At 39.8% G+C, this 15,878-nt stretch overlaps 1 pseudogene; it reads left to right on the top strand.

The window, feature by feature from the left end:
• Window positions 1-9,130: 9,130 nt before the first annotated feature.
• LOC123628259 lies at window positions 9,131-9,720 on the top strand (annotated as a pseudogene).
• The last annotated feature ends 6,158 nt before the right edge of the window (window positions 9,721-15,878 follow it).

Below are 15,878 nucleotides of genomic sequence, written 5' to 3'. Positions count from 1 at the left end.
CACCAGGGACAAATCTGTAATCCGACATAGGCTTTCGACCCATTGCAATAAGGGAAACTGCACACCAGAAAAACTGTAGGCATCTCACCAAATGAAGAAATAGAGTTATTATAGGATTTGGGGAAAGGGTGGAGTTTAGGTGAATTTTAAACAAAACACTGTTTTGGTAAGCTCAAAACAAAGCAGGGACTATGTCACTTGGGGTCACCATCAGGACTGGACTGCAAAGTGAACCCAGAGTTCTGTTTCCTTGGGAACCATAAAATAAAGATAGATGTTGAATGTTGTGTCCAGATACTTCTTATCTGAAGCTCTGCACCTGGGTTAGAAATTGAGGCTGCTTCTCTGTGTCAAAGAAACTTATGTCCTCCAGACAAATGTGGGATGTTTTATTCTTACTGATATGATTTCAAGCAGAAATGTTTCTGATAATCTATGATCTTAGAGAACAAAGTTTCTCAGTGAATAAAAAAATGGTGATCACTCAAATAAGGGTGTTGTTACCACTTTACAGCTGCAACATGTCTTCAGGAGAAATAACGTTCTCTTAAATTTGCAGTTGGCTTTATCTGTGTGTTATTCCAGCCTGATGAATGGCCATATTTTTGCTTTCTCATTCCAAAATAATTTGTATTTTCTCACCTGGTCAAAATTTAGCCTCTTTCTTCAGGCACTTACAGTGTGTGGCATAGCCACAAATAAACAGAAAGAATCAGGGTAGTCCTTTAATAAAGGTAAATCCAAGTGGACATAACACCTTTGGCAAAAGTGTGCAAGCAGGAAGTTTTATGTGAGGACCTGTGAGTAGTCCTATGTGGTTGAAGCTTAGGGTATGGAAGTGTAGGGGAGTTGTGGGAGCCCAATTTTGGAGGATCCTGGATATTGGACTCGGATCTGTACTTAATTAAGAAAGTGATTGAGAAAGAATTGACTTTTTTGATCAAAGCAATCCCTCTTTTGGAACTCTTCTTTAAGAAGGTGAATCTGGAGTGATTGTTTAAGGAAAGGCTTGTTTGCTTGCTTTTTCCCCCCTGTCATTGCAGAATAGAAGAAACCAGAGCTTATTTGTAGGTTAAGCAGGAAAAGCCACTGGTGAAATAGAAATCGAAGAGGCAAGAAAAGGAGAGGATAAGTAATGGAGTAAAATACTTGAACAGACAGAAATGAGATCTAAATACAAGCTAACCTTGGAAAAGACGCCTTTTCCTCTGATACCAAAAGGGGGGGGTGAAGGACAGCAATCTGGTTGGAAGCAGACCTGTCATGAAGCTGCCTCTGCAAAGCAAGCATATTGGCTTTACTTGGAATACTATAGGTTTATTTGGAAGAGCTGGGGGTCGTGGGTGGGGGGCCGAGGGGAGGGGAAATTATGAGAGTAATCTGCAGTACAGCCAGACTACCACTTGGTGTCGCCACTGACCGCTGACAGCTTGAAGGGCTCCAGTTGGGGACTACATTTCAAAAAAAGAACATTTTATCTTTTGAGAATTGCAAAACAAAACAGTTATGAAAGTGGGCTCTGGAGCCAGACTTCCTTGGCTCAAAACAAACCATACTCAGACACTCACTAGCTGTGTCATCTCTTTCAAGTTATCTAAGTTCACTCTGTTTCTGGTTTCTTATCTGTAAAATGGGATAATATGAATAAATGTATTAATAGATGTAGAACAGTTAGAACAGATGAAGTGCTCAATAAATGCTAGCTAGCATTACTATTGATGATGATGATGATGAATAAGACTCCTTCAGTCTTTGGATCCCCAACCTTTGCAGGAGCTATTTGTGTGGTGAGTATAAATGTCTATACAACACCTTTCCAAGCAAAGTGGTTAGAGGCAATGTTAACAGTTCAATCAAGAGGTATAGATTCTGACTCCACACCAGAGACCCTTATCCAGGTGTCCCAGATCTGTGTGCACATGGTCGCAAGTGGGTTTGGCCAAGACAGTGAAGATAGGTCAACATAAGGGAGTCCTCTGCTCTTGGGAGTCCTCCCCAGCCCTTGGGAAAAATTGAAAGGAAGTTCCCACCACACCCCCATGACTGTCAACAGACTGTTAACCATTAAGAGCCATTTGGCCTTACAAAGCAACCAGTAAATATAATGTGATATTAAAAGTTAATTATAAAGAAAGAATAAAACAGTGAATTTCTCTGTATAATAAAAGATAGCACTTTATAGTTAATTTTGCAAAAGAAAAACCTGCAGAGCAAGAGATCACAGTGACACCTAAAGTATCATGTCCAAAGCAGCTTTAGCTTTCATTTTATTTATTTATATTTATATATATATATATATATATATATATTAATAGAGACAGGGTCTCCCTCTTGCTCAGGCTGGTTTCAAACTCCTGAGCTCAAAGGATCCTCCTGCCTCAGCCTCCCAGAATGCTAGGATTATAGGCGTGAGCCACTGCTCCCCGCCCATAGCTTTCATTTTAAAATTAGCACTGCAAATAAAGATTAGAATAGTTACATGAGTACGTAGCCATGTAGAGTAGTAAGTGAATGCTTCTAGTATTGTTATCATTTATTTGTTTGACATTTTGTTGAGTCCTTACTATTGTGCCAGGCACTGTGGTAGCCCCTAGGGATACTAGTTTTAAAGTGAAATATCTAGACCCTGTCCAAGAAACGACTGGGATAGTTCTAGAAAAACGGGGCAGAATAAAAGAAAATGAACCAAGTCCTCTAGCTCAGGGGAATCTATCAAGACAGTAGGTTAGGAAATTCTGATAATAGAGTGATCTGAAATCATTTGTAATTGCCCTGTGCCTGGAGAGCTGAGTATCAAAAATTACAAATGGCTTCTATACCAATAATGGATAGCTAACCTCATAATTGGAGAAATACTAATGAAAACTACAGTGAGATACCATTGGCAAAAATATTGACAATATACTGTGTTGACAAATCGGAGGTGGGGGAGGTAAGTCCTCTCATACATTGCTGGTGGGAGTGCAATTAGTCAGTGGAGGGTGATTTTACAATAGCTATAATAATTATAATATATGAGACTTTGATACTAAAATTCCATGTCTATGAAAGCCAGGTGCACTGTCTGGAGAATGGACACGCCTGAGGCTCTGACTCAGGGGGTTGGGTGGGACACGGACAATGTATATAACCTGAGCTTTTGTACCCCCATGAAGAGCTGAAATAAAAAATAAAAAAAATAAAAATAAAATTCCATGTCTAGGAATTTCTCCTCCAGTTATGTTTGCACACATGTAAAATGTTATGTGTACAAGGTTTTTCACTGTACACGGTTTTTCACTGTAGCTTGTTTGTAATGACAAAAACTGGGAAACAACCAGATTTCCCTCAATGGGGGACTGATCAAATAAATAATGGTGCATCTATCCAATGGGGAAAAAATGAGAAAGCTTTTCATGTACTTATATGTAAAATTCTCTGTTGTACATTATGTGGGAAAAGCAAGATGTAGAGCTATGTACTTTCTTAATTTTGTGTTTTGGAAGTGTATTACCTATTCAGTTATATATTTTTTAAAGTAATATAGAAAAGAATTTTGAATAGCCTGTCAAGGATAGTGTTTAGATTGAAGAGCCAGTTGGTAAGCTTACTCCTTAAGTGCCAGTCAAAGAAAGATCCTGTCAGTCTGTGAGAATATACTAGAAAATTTATGATAAGCAAAACCCAACTCTTTATAGTTCTCTAATCAGGTCCAGCATAATTTTTGACAAGTAGTTTTCATGAGAAATTTTACTTTTTAAAAATCCCACATCAGGGCCAGGAGCGGTGGCTCACACCTGTAATCCTAGCACTCTAGGAGGCTGAGGCAGCAGGATCGCTTGAGGTTAGGAGTTCGAGACTAGCCTGAGCAAGAGTGAGGCCCAGATTCTACTAAAAATAGAAAAATTAGCCGGGCATGGTGGTACTCGCCCATAGTCCCAGCTACTGGGGAGGCTGAGGCAGGAGGATCGCTTGAGCCCAGGAATTTCAGGTTGCTGCTGTGAGCGAGGCTGCCACCACAGCACTCTAGCCCAGGTGATAGAGCAAGACTCTGTCTCAAAAAAAAAAAAAAAAGAAGAAGAGAAAATCCCACGTCAGGTTGCCCTCTATGTGAGAGAAGTCCATGTCTAGCTAGAGTTGCTAGTATTCTTAAGGCGGCAGAAATGAGAGTTTATTTAGGGAATGGTTTTGAGGACTTGCAGATCTTTAATATGAAAATCCAACCAGCTCTGTGTAGACTTCAGTTATATGAAGACATGAAAGCACAATGGAATAGTGGTAGTGGTTTCTCTGAACCATTGTGATACCTGTTCACCAACTAGCGTGTGATCTCCTTGAGGGCAGGGCCCTTGTCCTATATTTCTTTTATATTCATTACAGCAATGCTTTTCAAACTATTTGTAGGGAAAGTTCACTTTCCCCAAATACATCATGTACCAATACTTTTATAAAATGCAATAAAAATGGATTACTAGAAAAATGAAATAAAAACAAAGACATAAAATACAAGCCTAATTCTTTTGTGATTATATTCAACAAACATAAAATTACTATCAAATTTTCGTTAAGGTTTTGAAACATTTACTCTCAATTTCATTCTGGTTCTATAGGGATCAATAATAAACAGTTTGTGGAACAGCACTGGGCCCTGGACCACACTTCGAATAGTACTACCTGACAGCACTACCACAGCACCCAGCTCATTGTGGGGGTTCAACAAGTGCTACATTTAACACATCATTCTTATATTAATAGAATGTTTTCTACTTTGCAGTGTATTTTCACATCTCTTCAGAGTTGAGTGGAGCAGATTTTGTCATTCCCATTTGACAGAAGAGAAAGTTGAGGCATACAGATTAAGTGATTTTCCTGGTCTGAAACAGCTAGTGTCAGAATTCCAAATTTGTCTCTGACTCCTATTGCATTTTGTGGCAGTGGCACTAGGAGAACCTTCCAGTCAAAGAGAGTTTCTCAAGGGTCCCACCAGTTAGAAAAAAACCTGTCTTAGGTTTTCCAAATGACAACAGGTCGACAGCCAGGTATGATAGAAAGAGGGAGACTCGAATCAGAGATCTAGTTTGGAATCCAGGCTTGAGCAAGAGATTTTACCTCTGACCCCGTCTCCTTATCTCTAAAGGAGATAATAACAGCTTCTCCACAAAGCTGCACTAAGGACTAAACAGTGGATTAAACAGCCAGGCACGTAGTTCAAAAGGAATGGTTGTTATTAATACTAGGCTCAGTTTAGAAGGCCTGCATTGAAGGGTTTGTTCCTTAATCTCATCACATGGAATGCGCGCCATCTACTGGTAGAGTAGAGAACATGGCTCTAGGAAGAGGACATTGCTCTCTGCAGGAACCGCATCAGTGAATCATGCCTTTTGCGCTTTTCTCTTTTTGCATTAGCTAAGCTTGGAGCCAAATGTTTGGTCCTCCCCTGGCAAGCGAAAAGGACTTTACAGATCGTATTTTGAGTCAGTCTCACCTCTAGTTCCATTTTATTTCTCCTATCTGTATTTTCCCTTGGCCTGATTATCTCATTTTTAATATATTTTTGCAGTCACTTCGAATACCCTTTAGAATATTCAGAATAGTGATTTATTAAACGAGATAAGAATTTGGCAAGACTATATTCAATTTTTTGTTATTGTTGGCCTGTTATCCTGGCAACCTGCAGAATCTAAGAACAGGTACAAGAGTAGATAAGTTAACTCTAAGATATAATATAACGGAGGTAAAAATAATTTAAATTCAAAATAAAAATTTAAGAGGTATCACAAGAATGGAAGAATAGGCACCACATGTACTCATCATCAAATTGGCACTGACTGATCAAAACTAAGGTGCTCACACAGTAGTAATATTCTTTGGGGGTTGGGGAGTTGAGGGTGGGTAAACTCACAACTAATGGACGTAGTGGGCGTTGTAGCGGGGGGAAAGGCATGCCTCAAATCATGGTTTGGGTGTGGCAGTCAAAACATGTAACCAAAATGTTTGTACCCCCATAATATCCTGAAATAAAAAAAAAAGAGTTCCCGAGATGGAAAAAAAAAAAAGAATGTAAGCTTTATAGGGCAAAGATTTTCTCTTTGTTCATTGGTGTGTCCCAGGCACTTAAATAGTACCCAAAACACAGGTACTCAATGTATGAGTGTAGAACAAGTGAGTAAATACATTCTGTTCTCATTTCCCATCTTCAGATCTGGGAGTATATTGTTCATAATGTATCTCTTTTAATTGCCACATTCTGGTTGTGCATCTCATCTTACCATTTCTATGATATCTAGAGATAAAAACAGAGAAGAGGGGTTTCAGGTGAGAAGAGTGATTCAATAACATTGTTGAATAAATTTTAAGTGTATAATTTGAAAATATATAAAAAAATTTAAGACTCCAAGCCTACAGAGATTTAAATAGCCACTTCCAAGTAGTACTGGGGCACTACAACCTGAGTTAGGCAATATATTCATTTATTTATACATCGGGTACTTACTATGTGCCATACACGGTTCCAGGTACAGAAAATACAGCAGAGGACAAAAAGACACAAGTGCGTGCCCTTGCTGAGTTACACCTTTGAGGGAGGGGTGGAGGTGAATAAGATAAATAAGAATGGTATCTAGTACACGTAGGAGGTAAGTGCTATGAAAAAAAAAATCAGCTGTAAAGGGGTAAAGAGACCTGGAGTATTATAGCTTAAGTCAGAGAAGGCCTTGCGGGAAGGTGACTCTTGAGAAAGAACTTTCAGAAAATGAGAGAGTAGGCCATGCTGGTACCTGGAGGGAGAATATTCCAGGTCAAGGGAAAGTGAGTGAGAGGGCTCTTAAATGGAAGCATGCTGGTGTGACTAGGAACAGCTGGTGTGGCAGGAACAGCAGGAGCAAGGAAGAGAGCAGTTGGAAGAGATCATGCCCAGCTGTGTAGGCTAATGTACGCACTTTTTTGACTTTTTCTGTTGCTTGAGCCATGCTTGGAAGCCATGGGAGGGTTTCAGAAAGGGAGTGATAGGATCTGACTTCTCTCTGGTTACTACGTTAAGTAGGAGGGCAAAGGTGGAAGGAGAAGCACCAGTTTGGAGGCTATTTCAGCGATGCAGGCAAGAGATAATGGTAGCTTGGACCAAGGTGATAGCAATGAGGGTGATCAGAAGGGGTCAGATTGTGCATTTATCTTCAAGATAGCACCATCAGGATTTGCTTATGGATTAGATGTGAGATGTTAGAGAGAGAAGTCAAGAATGATCCCAAGGTTTGTGGCCTGAGCAATTGGAAACAATGAAGAACAAGCGAGTTTGGAGGGTAGAGGTCAGAAATTCCTTTCTTAACATTTTAAAATTTGAAATATGTACTAGATATCCAAGTGGAGATGTTAAATAGGCAGCTAGATGTACACGTTGTAATTTAGGGGAGAGGTTTGGACAGGAGATATAAATTTAAGAGTTAACAGCAGGTAGTGTTTAAAGCCATGAGATCAGATGAATGAGTAAGGGAGAGAGGAGAGACAGAGGAGGGAAAAGGACAAGACTGAGCCCTGGAGCATTCTCACATTAGGAGATCAGGCAGCCAAGGAGGAACCGAAAAGAACACTAAGAGACTAGCTGTGACATAAGAGAAAATCCAGAATAGTGTGATGTCCTGGAAACAAATAAAGAAATTGTTTCAAGAAGGAGAGTTAAATGCTACTGGTAGGTTAAGTAAAATGAAGATAACATTGGATTTGGCAATGTGGAAGCCACTGGTGACTTTGACAAGATCCATTTGGGTAGAGTCATGGAGGATGAAAGCTTGATAAGAGTGGGTTTAAGAGAAAATGGCAAAGAGGGAACTTCTGGATGTACTCAGTGCTTATCTCTCTATTCCTTCTGCTAAAAATACCCTGGGAATTATATGTTTAAAACATAAGATGATTCTAAAAGATGAAAAGAAGAAGGCAGAGTGACTAGGGACCTTCGAACCCAAGGAATGACAGTGCTGTGAGTGGAGGCCTAGTGGAGAGCTTGAATTTTCACCCTTTCCCAATAGGAATAAAGGTGCCTCTCCTGTCCCGTGGTGAAAACAAGGTAGGGAACATGGTCTTCCATCCTCAATTGGCAGCACCCCTTTCCTGGCATGGTGTCAGAGAAGGCCAGTTAAAACAAAAGATTTGAATAAGATCCAAGGTCTTATTGCACAACACCCTATATGTCCAGGATACAAACGAAAACCATGCGTCACAACAAGAACAAGGAGAATCTCAAATAAGAAAAAACAATACACAGACACCAAAACCTACGTGACACAGATGTTGGAATTATATTACAAAGACTTTAAAGCATCCAACATAAAAAATTCTTCAGAGAGCAATTATGAACAGACACGAATGAAAAAATAGAAAGTCTCAGCAAAGAAATAAATGATATAAAGGAGAACCAAGTGGAAAGTTTAGAACCAAAAAATACAATAACTAAATTTAAAAACTCATTGGATGGGCTGAACAGCAGAATGGAGAATGTAGATGACAGAACAATAGAAATAACCCAGTTTGAACAACAGACAGAAAATAGAGTAGGAAAAAAAAAATGAACAGAGCTGTGGAACTACAACAAAAAATCTAAGATTCGTGTGATAAGAAACCCAGAAAGAGAGGAGAAAAAATCTGGAGCTGAAAATGTATTCAAAGAAATAATAACTGGAAGTTTCCAGTAGTTGAGAAGAGACAAACCTACCAATTCAGTAGCTAAGCAAACCCCAAACAAAATAAACCCAAATAAATGCGTGGCAAAATATAGCAAACTTTTGAAAACCAAAGACAAAGGAAAAATCTTGAAAACAGCAAATGAGAAATTGCACCTTACCTAGAGGGGAAAAACAATTTGAAAAAGGGCATATTTCTCATCAGAAATCATGGAGGCCAGAAGGAAGTAGGATAATGTTTTTCAAGTGCTGAAAGAATAGAATATATAAACAATAGTGAAAATTGAACAGTAAAAGAAAACAATCCAATTTGAAAATGAGCAAAAGACATGAGGCATTTCACTGCAGAGGATATATAGTTGGCAAATAAGCACATAAAAGACGTTCAACATCACTAGCCATTAGGGAAATGCCCATTAAAACTACAGTGAGTTATCACTACATGCCTACTAGAATAGCTAAACTAAAAAACAGTGATAATGCTAAATGCTGACAAAGATGCAGAGAAACTGGATGTTTCATACAGTTCTGGTGGGCATATAAAATGGTATAGCTGCTCCAGAAAGCAGTTTAGCAGTTTCTTAATAAACTAAACATGCACTTACCATATGACCAAGAAAAAGTTCAAGGATTGTAAGAGAAGGAACAGAAGGGGCCCGTGACTGCCCTATGTCACTGCAACGGCCACCTGATGTCAGCCATCAACCAGAAGAACTTCCTGTGGATCCTGAGAGCCAGCAAGTAGACCAGCATGGCCTTGATCGACACCAGCTGTACATCCACCAAGTGAGCAGCACGAAAAAACTTCATCCCACCGCAGATGTCACTACCAGGAGGAGAGCAAGACACTGAGCCACATGTCCTGGGACTCCAAGCCCCTGGAGGTGTACAGTATGGACTTCGTGGTTAGTGTCCAGGTGTCTGTCCAAGACCACAACCTTATGGTGTATGTGCACCTGCCAGAAACCAAGGAGAGTTTCAGGGACGTACACCTGCTACACCGAGCAGACTTCCATGTGGGCCCCCGCATGTGCACATTCTGGAGGACCCTGTGCCAGGGAGTCGCTGAGGGGCCCAGAAAAAAATCAGTGGTGTGAGAGAACACACTGGATGGTGGCATTGGGTGCGTGTTGCTGGTGAAGACCTGCCAGAGGCTGGTGATGCTACAGAAAGTGCTGACCACCATGCTGCCCCACATGCCGGCCTTGACGCAGCGCCTTCCGGATGCTGCACGTGGACTGTTGCACCCTAGAGAACACTGCCTTGTGGAGCGTCCTAGATGGGGAGCTGCTCCACCTCTGCCTTTACCTCAGCACCATGGAGTGTGTGTGGTGAGCTGGCCAGGAAGATTGGCGCCACGCCTGAATTGTCCTGAAAGACTTGGAGGTGCACACAGTGTGACTGCCCACTTCTAGCCCCGTGGATGCTGCCGCCGCCCCTGTGCACTGCCTCCCACCCCCTTTATGCACAAAACACAAGGAAAAGGGGGGAAAAGGAGCAAACAATTAATTAATAAACGAATTAGCAAATGGATCTCAAGGACATTATAGTGAGTGTAAAAAGGCAATCTCAAAAGGTCACAGATTGTAGTATTCCATTTAGGTAACATTTTCTAAATGAGAAAATTACAGAGATGGACAACAGATTAGTGGTTGCCAGGGGTTAGGGATAGTGGGAGGGGAGTGGGTATGGATATAAAGGGAGAGCAGGAAGGAGAGCTTTGTGATGATGGAATAGTTCTGTATCTTGACTGCTGTGGCAGTTACACAAATCTAAATACATGATAAAATGGCATAGAACTATTCACACACATTGTACCAATGTCAGTTTCCCAGATTTGATATTATACTACAGTTTGTAAAATGTGACTATTGGGGGAATCTGGGTGAAGTTTACAAAGGATCTCTCTGTGCTATTTTTGTAATTTCCTGTGGATCTAAAATTATTTCAAAATAAAAAGTTTAAAAAAGAATGGGAGAAGAGGAATTGTAGACATTAAATACAGAAAATTCTAGCAAGGAATTTTACTATAAAGGGGAGCGGAGAAATGGGATGGGTAGTGAGCAAGGGATGGTGGCTTAAAAGAAGATTTTAAATTTTTTAAATGAGAACAATAATAGCATAGTTGAAGCTGATGGGAAAGAACCTGTAGAGGGGGAAAAATTTATACTAGAGGTCAAGAGAGGAGAGAATTGCCAGAAGGGGATGGGATCTAGTTAACAAGCCGGGGGATTGGCCTAAATAGGAGCAGGGACAGTTCATCCATAGTGGCAGGACAAAGTGTGGAATATATACACAGATTTAGGTAAGTGAGTAGATACAGAGGGAGAAATTCTTGGGCTTTGTTTTCCGATTGCCTCTGTTTTCTCAGTGAAACCGGAAACAAGGCATAAGCTGAGAATGAGGATGTGTGTGGAGGTGTTAGAGATTTGAAGCAGAGGAGAAGGTATAAAATAGTTGTCTAGGAAACCAGCAGAGTAAATGGACTAGGATAATATTATGTGATTTCCTGGCAACATTAAGTGCCCACTTGAGGTTCATGGTCTTGAATTTAAAGTGAGAGTGTCATTTTGTGTTTTTCTCCAGCCGTGTTCGGCTCTGTGGATAGAGAAAGGAGTAGGAGTTATTGGTAGTGACAAGATGGAGGCAAGGGGCTGCAATTGCGTGGAGGACAAAACTGAAAGAGGGGATTTCAAGGACTTGAGAGGCTTAAGGTGTCAGAAGGGTCAGGTACTGAGATATTGGAAAGACAAAGAATTAAGACAGGATTAATTGGAGAGAGTGACAGAAAGAAAGCTAAAATTTTTGAGAAACTGGAGGGGCACCTGAGTGCCTATAGATGACAATAGCAAGGCAGGATAGTGGGTAATATATTCTGTGACAGAGAATTCAAAGATGGGGATTTTTAGGGAGGAGAAAAAGAGAATAATAAGGAAATGGTAGTGAGGGATCTCAGGCTATGGGAGAAAAAATAACCACCACTTGAAAGGGCTGTATGAGGTCCTTGGGTAGATCCAGGCTTCAGTTAGATCAAGAAGGTGAGGGGAACATTCAGCAGACAGGGAAAAGATATAAGGGATTTTGCTGATGACTTTGAGGTCTAGATAAGGTAACTATATAATTCATCATACAATCTGGGACACTTTTGCGAATGACAGATGCTAAACTGAGCAGGACGGTGGCATACCATACATAAACTGAAATTGTCCTGGGCAAACCAGGACTGTGGTTTTAGAGGACACAATAGAAGGATTTCAGAATCTGGAGAGGGTTAAGAGGTAAGGATAAGACAGGCAAATACATAAAGTTGTATGGGGATTAGAACACAAGACACATGTGTAGTAACCAAGGAATCCCAGGGTTCTTGCGATGACTGACGTAAGTGAAGTTGAAGGGCATAAAAAGCCTAGTTCTGGTGATCTTAAGGTTGATAGTCATGGTACATCTGTTGAGTGTTGAAGGGGAGAAACGGATGGGTGGTCAGGGCTTGCCCTTCACTCCTGCCAATGGAGTTGCAGAGTCCTGGAGAGGGGAGTTCTATTCCTAGCCAATAAGGACAGCAACTAAATTTTAAGCCCCACTAAAGAAGAACTTGATACTTCTGAAACTCTTCATGCTTCCAGTATGAATGTTTTTTAGACATAGGGTCTTTCTCTGTTGCCCAGGCTAGAGTGCAGTGACACAATCATAGCTCACTGCAACCATGAACTCCTGGGCTCAAGCAATCCTCCTGCTGCAGCCTCCCAAGTAGCTGGGACCACAGTCATGCTCCACCATGCTCGCCTAATTTTTTAAAATTTATTGTAGAGACCGGGGGGGGGAGGGCGGGGGGGTGTCTCACTATGTTGCCCAGACAGGACTCAAACTCTTGGCCTCAAGTGATCCTCCTGCCTCGGCCTCTCAAAGTGTTGGGATTACAAGCGTGATCACCATGCCCAGCCCTGGTATGAATTGTTTTAACAACTGAGATTGGATTTATTACAGGTGAGGAAATTAATCAACCTAGCTGTGAGAACCTGAGAATGGCAGAGCCAAGGGATTTAGCGGTGTTTCCCACAGAAAGTATAAGGAAACACACTGACATTGACAAAAGTAGAAAATACCAAGCTGAAAAGGAAGTATAAAGTCCATCACTTAGATCCAAAAACCTAACTGCACAAGAACAAAATGGTTGAGATGGTGTTTAACTACTCAACCCTATTTCCTCTTTTCTGTGTTCATTCTCCAGAAGAGTTCATCACGTCTCCTGGCTTTATTTTATTTTATTATTATTTTTTTTGAGTCAGGGTCTTGCTCTGATGCCTGAGCTAGAGTGCAGTGGCATCATCATAGCTCACTGGAACGTCAAACTCCTGGGCTCAAGTGATCCTCCTCCCTGAGCCTCCTGAGTAGCTGGGACTATAGGTGCATGCCACCATGCTTGGCTAATTTTTCAATTTTTTGCAGAGACTTGGACTTGCTCTTGCTCAGGCTTGTCTCAAACTCCTGGCCTCAAGCAGTCCTCCCACCTCAGCCTCCCAGAGTGCTAGGAGTACAGGCGTGAGCCACTGCACCTGGCCCTAACTGCCTTCTTGACATCACAACTTAGACGTCTAATAGATGTCCCAAACTTAATATGGTCAACACTGAACTCCTGGTTTTTCCTTAAAAACTTGTTTCACCCCCAGCTTGCTCCATCTCAGTTGATGGAAAACTATCCTTCCAGTCACTCAAGCCAAAATACCTTGAAACTACAGTTGGCCCTCCTTATCTGCAGATTAAACCAACTGTGGATCAAAAATATTCAGGAAAAAACAATAAAAATTAATACAAATAAACAATACAATGTAACAACTGTTTACATAGCATTTACCTTGTATTGGGCATTATAAGTAATCTAGGGATGATTTAAAGTATAATATATGGGAGGAAGTGCATAGGTTATATGCAAATACTATGCCATTTCATATAAAGGACTTGAGCATTCACAGAGTTCGGTATGAGTAGGGGCACAGGGGACCTGAAACCAATTCCCCGCATATGGAGGGACAATTGTATTAGCAAATCCTTTTGCCTTCTCTTCAAATATACCCAGAAGTGCACCACTTCTCACCTTCTCCACCACTACTACATGGCTCCTAAATACCATGCTCTCACCTGAATTACTGCAGTATTGTCCTAACTGCTCTCCCTGAGTATATTCTATTCATGGCACAGATGTCATAGTGATCCTTCTATAACAAGTATCAAGTTATGTCACTCCTCTGTTCAAAACCCTCCAATGGTATCTCCATCTTATTCAAATGAAAATCCATACTCTTTATGATGGCCTAACTCTGTAACCTCCTCTCCCACCATTATTCAACTCATCCACTCCTCCTAGACACAGTGACTTTGTGTTGCTGTTTTTAAAACTACCACGCTCTTCCCACCTCAGGGCCTTTGCACTTGCTACTCTCTCTACCTGAAAAACTCTCCCTCCCTCCCCACCCCCCCAGATATCCCCTTGGCAAGCTCACCACTTCATTTGGGTCTATGTCTTCTCCTTTCCTTCTAACCACTCTTTCTAAAATACCACCCCCTTCGTTATCTGTTCCCTTAAGTTGATTTATTTTTCTTCAGGTGCTTTTTACAATGCTATATATTTTATTGATTTTATTTATTATCACTTTCTCCTACTATAATATAAGTTTCATGAAGGCTAGAACTTTGTTTCCTTCATCACTACATCTCCAGCAACCCTAACAACAGTACCTGGCACATAGTAAGTACTCAAAATTTGATTGAATGGAGATAAAAGTATAAATAGATCAAATAAATTTTAGATGAGATCATTTACATATATTATTTTAAGTAAAATATTAGTTTTTGATCTATTCCTAGATATCCTATAGAGTTTTAAAGCTGGGTGTGGTGGCTCATACCTGTCATCCTAGTGACACGGAAGGATTACTGGAGTCCAGGAGTTTGAGACCAGCCTGGGCAACATAGTGAGACTCTGTCTCTAAAATAAAATATATATGTATATATATCTTATGGAGTTTTATTCTATTTCAAATGAGTTCCTTCTTTAAAGCTATATTTTAACTGCTAATTGCTACTGTGTAGGAACTCTAGGTATCTATATGAGACTGTTATGTCTGGCAACCTTGTTGAATTCTCTTATTCTAATAGTTTGTTTATAGATTCTCAATGATTTTTAACATAGCCATATCATCTGTGAATTATGTTTTTATCTTCTTTCTCAATCTTTATTCTTGTATTTTTTTTCTTTTTATCATATTAGTGAATTCATTAGAACTTCCAATATCATGTTGGATGATAATGGCACTAGGTTTGCTGTAGATTTGGGGTATATATCCTTTTTCACTTCTGTATCTGTTGCGTTTTGTTTGTTTTTAAACTATGAATGGGTATTGAATTTTAGTTGCTTTTCTACAGCTAGGATAATCATATGATTTTTCTCCTTTTTATCTATTAATGTGGTAAATTACATTAACAGACTGTCTAATTAAGCCACTCTTGAAATAATGAGATAAACCTTCCTTGATTATATATTTTTTTAAAAATGTTCATTAGGGAATAAATCTGCTTATATTTTAGCTAGGATTTTTCATTTATGCTTATAATCAAGATTGTCCCATAAAGTATTTTTTCATGTACTGTCTCAGTCAGGTTTGAGCATCAGGATTATTCTAGTTTCAAAAAATGTGTAAGATTTTCCTATTCACCAGGAAAGTTCAAGTTATATATTTTTTAAAAGTTGGCTTTAAGGAAAAAAAACTATGATGAAGTCATTTTAGCTTTCTTTCCTACTACCAATCTGACTTATTTAATGGTTACTGGTCTATTCGGCTTTTAAAAAGTTCTTTATATATTTTGTATACAAGTCGTCTGTTGAGTAGGGATTTGCAAATATTTTATCCCAGTCTGTGGCTTTGTCTTTTCTCTTAACAGTGTCTTTCTGAAAACAGAAGATTTTAATTTTGATAAAGTCCAATTTACCAAGTTATTCTTTTATGGACCATGCTTTTGGTGTTGTATATAAGAAATATGTGCCTAAGCTAAGGTTTAAAAAAAGATTTTCTAATATGCTTTCTTTATGAGATTTTATAGCTTTAGGTCTTTCATTTAGGCATATGACCATTTTGAGTTAATTTTTATATATGGCAAGAGGCATGTGTAAAAATTTTTTTGTGTGTGTGTGCATGGATATCTAATAATTTGAGCACCATTTGTTGAAAATAC

This window comes from Lemur catta, chromosome X, assembly GCF_020740605.2.
Source record: "Lemur catta isolate mLemCat1 chromosome X, mLemCat1.pri, whole genome shotgun sequence".
NCBI classification, from domain to species: Eukaryota; Metazoa; Chordata; class Mammalia; order Primates; family Lemuridae; genus Lemur; species Lemur catta.
The sequence above is the reverse complement of the archived record's forward strand: the minus strand, read 5'-3'. Positions and strand labels throughout refer to the sequence as shown.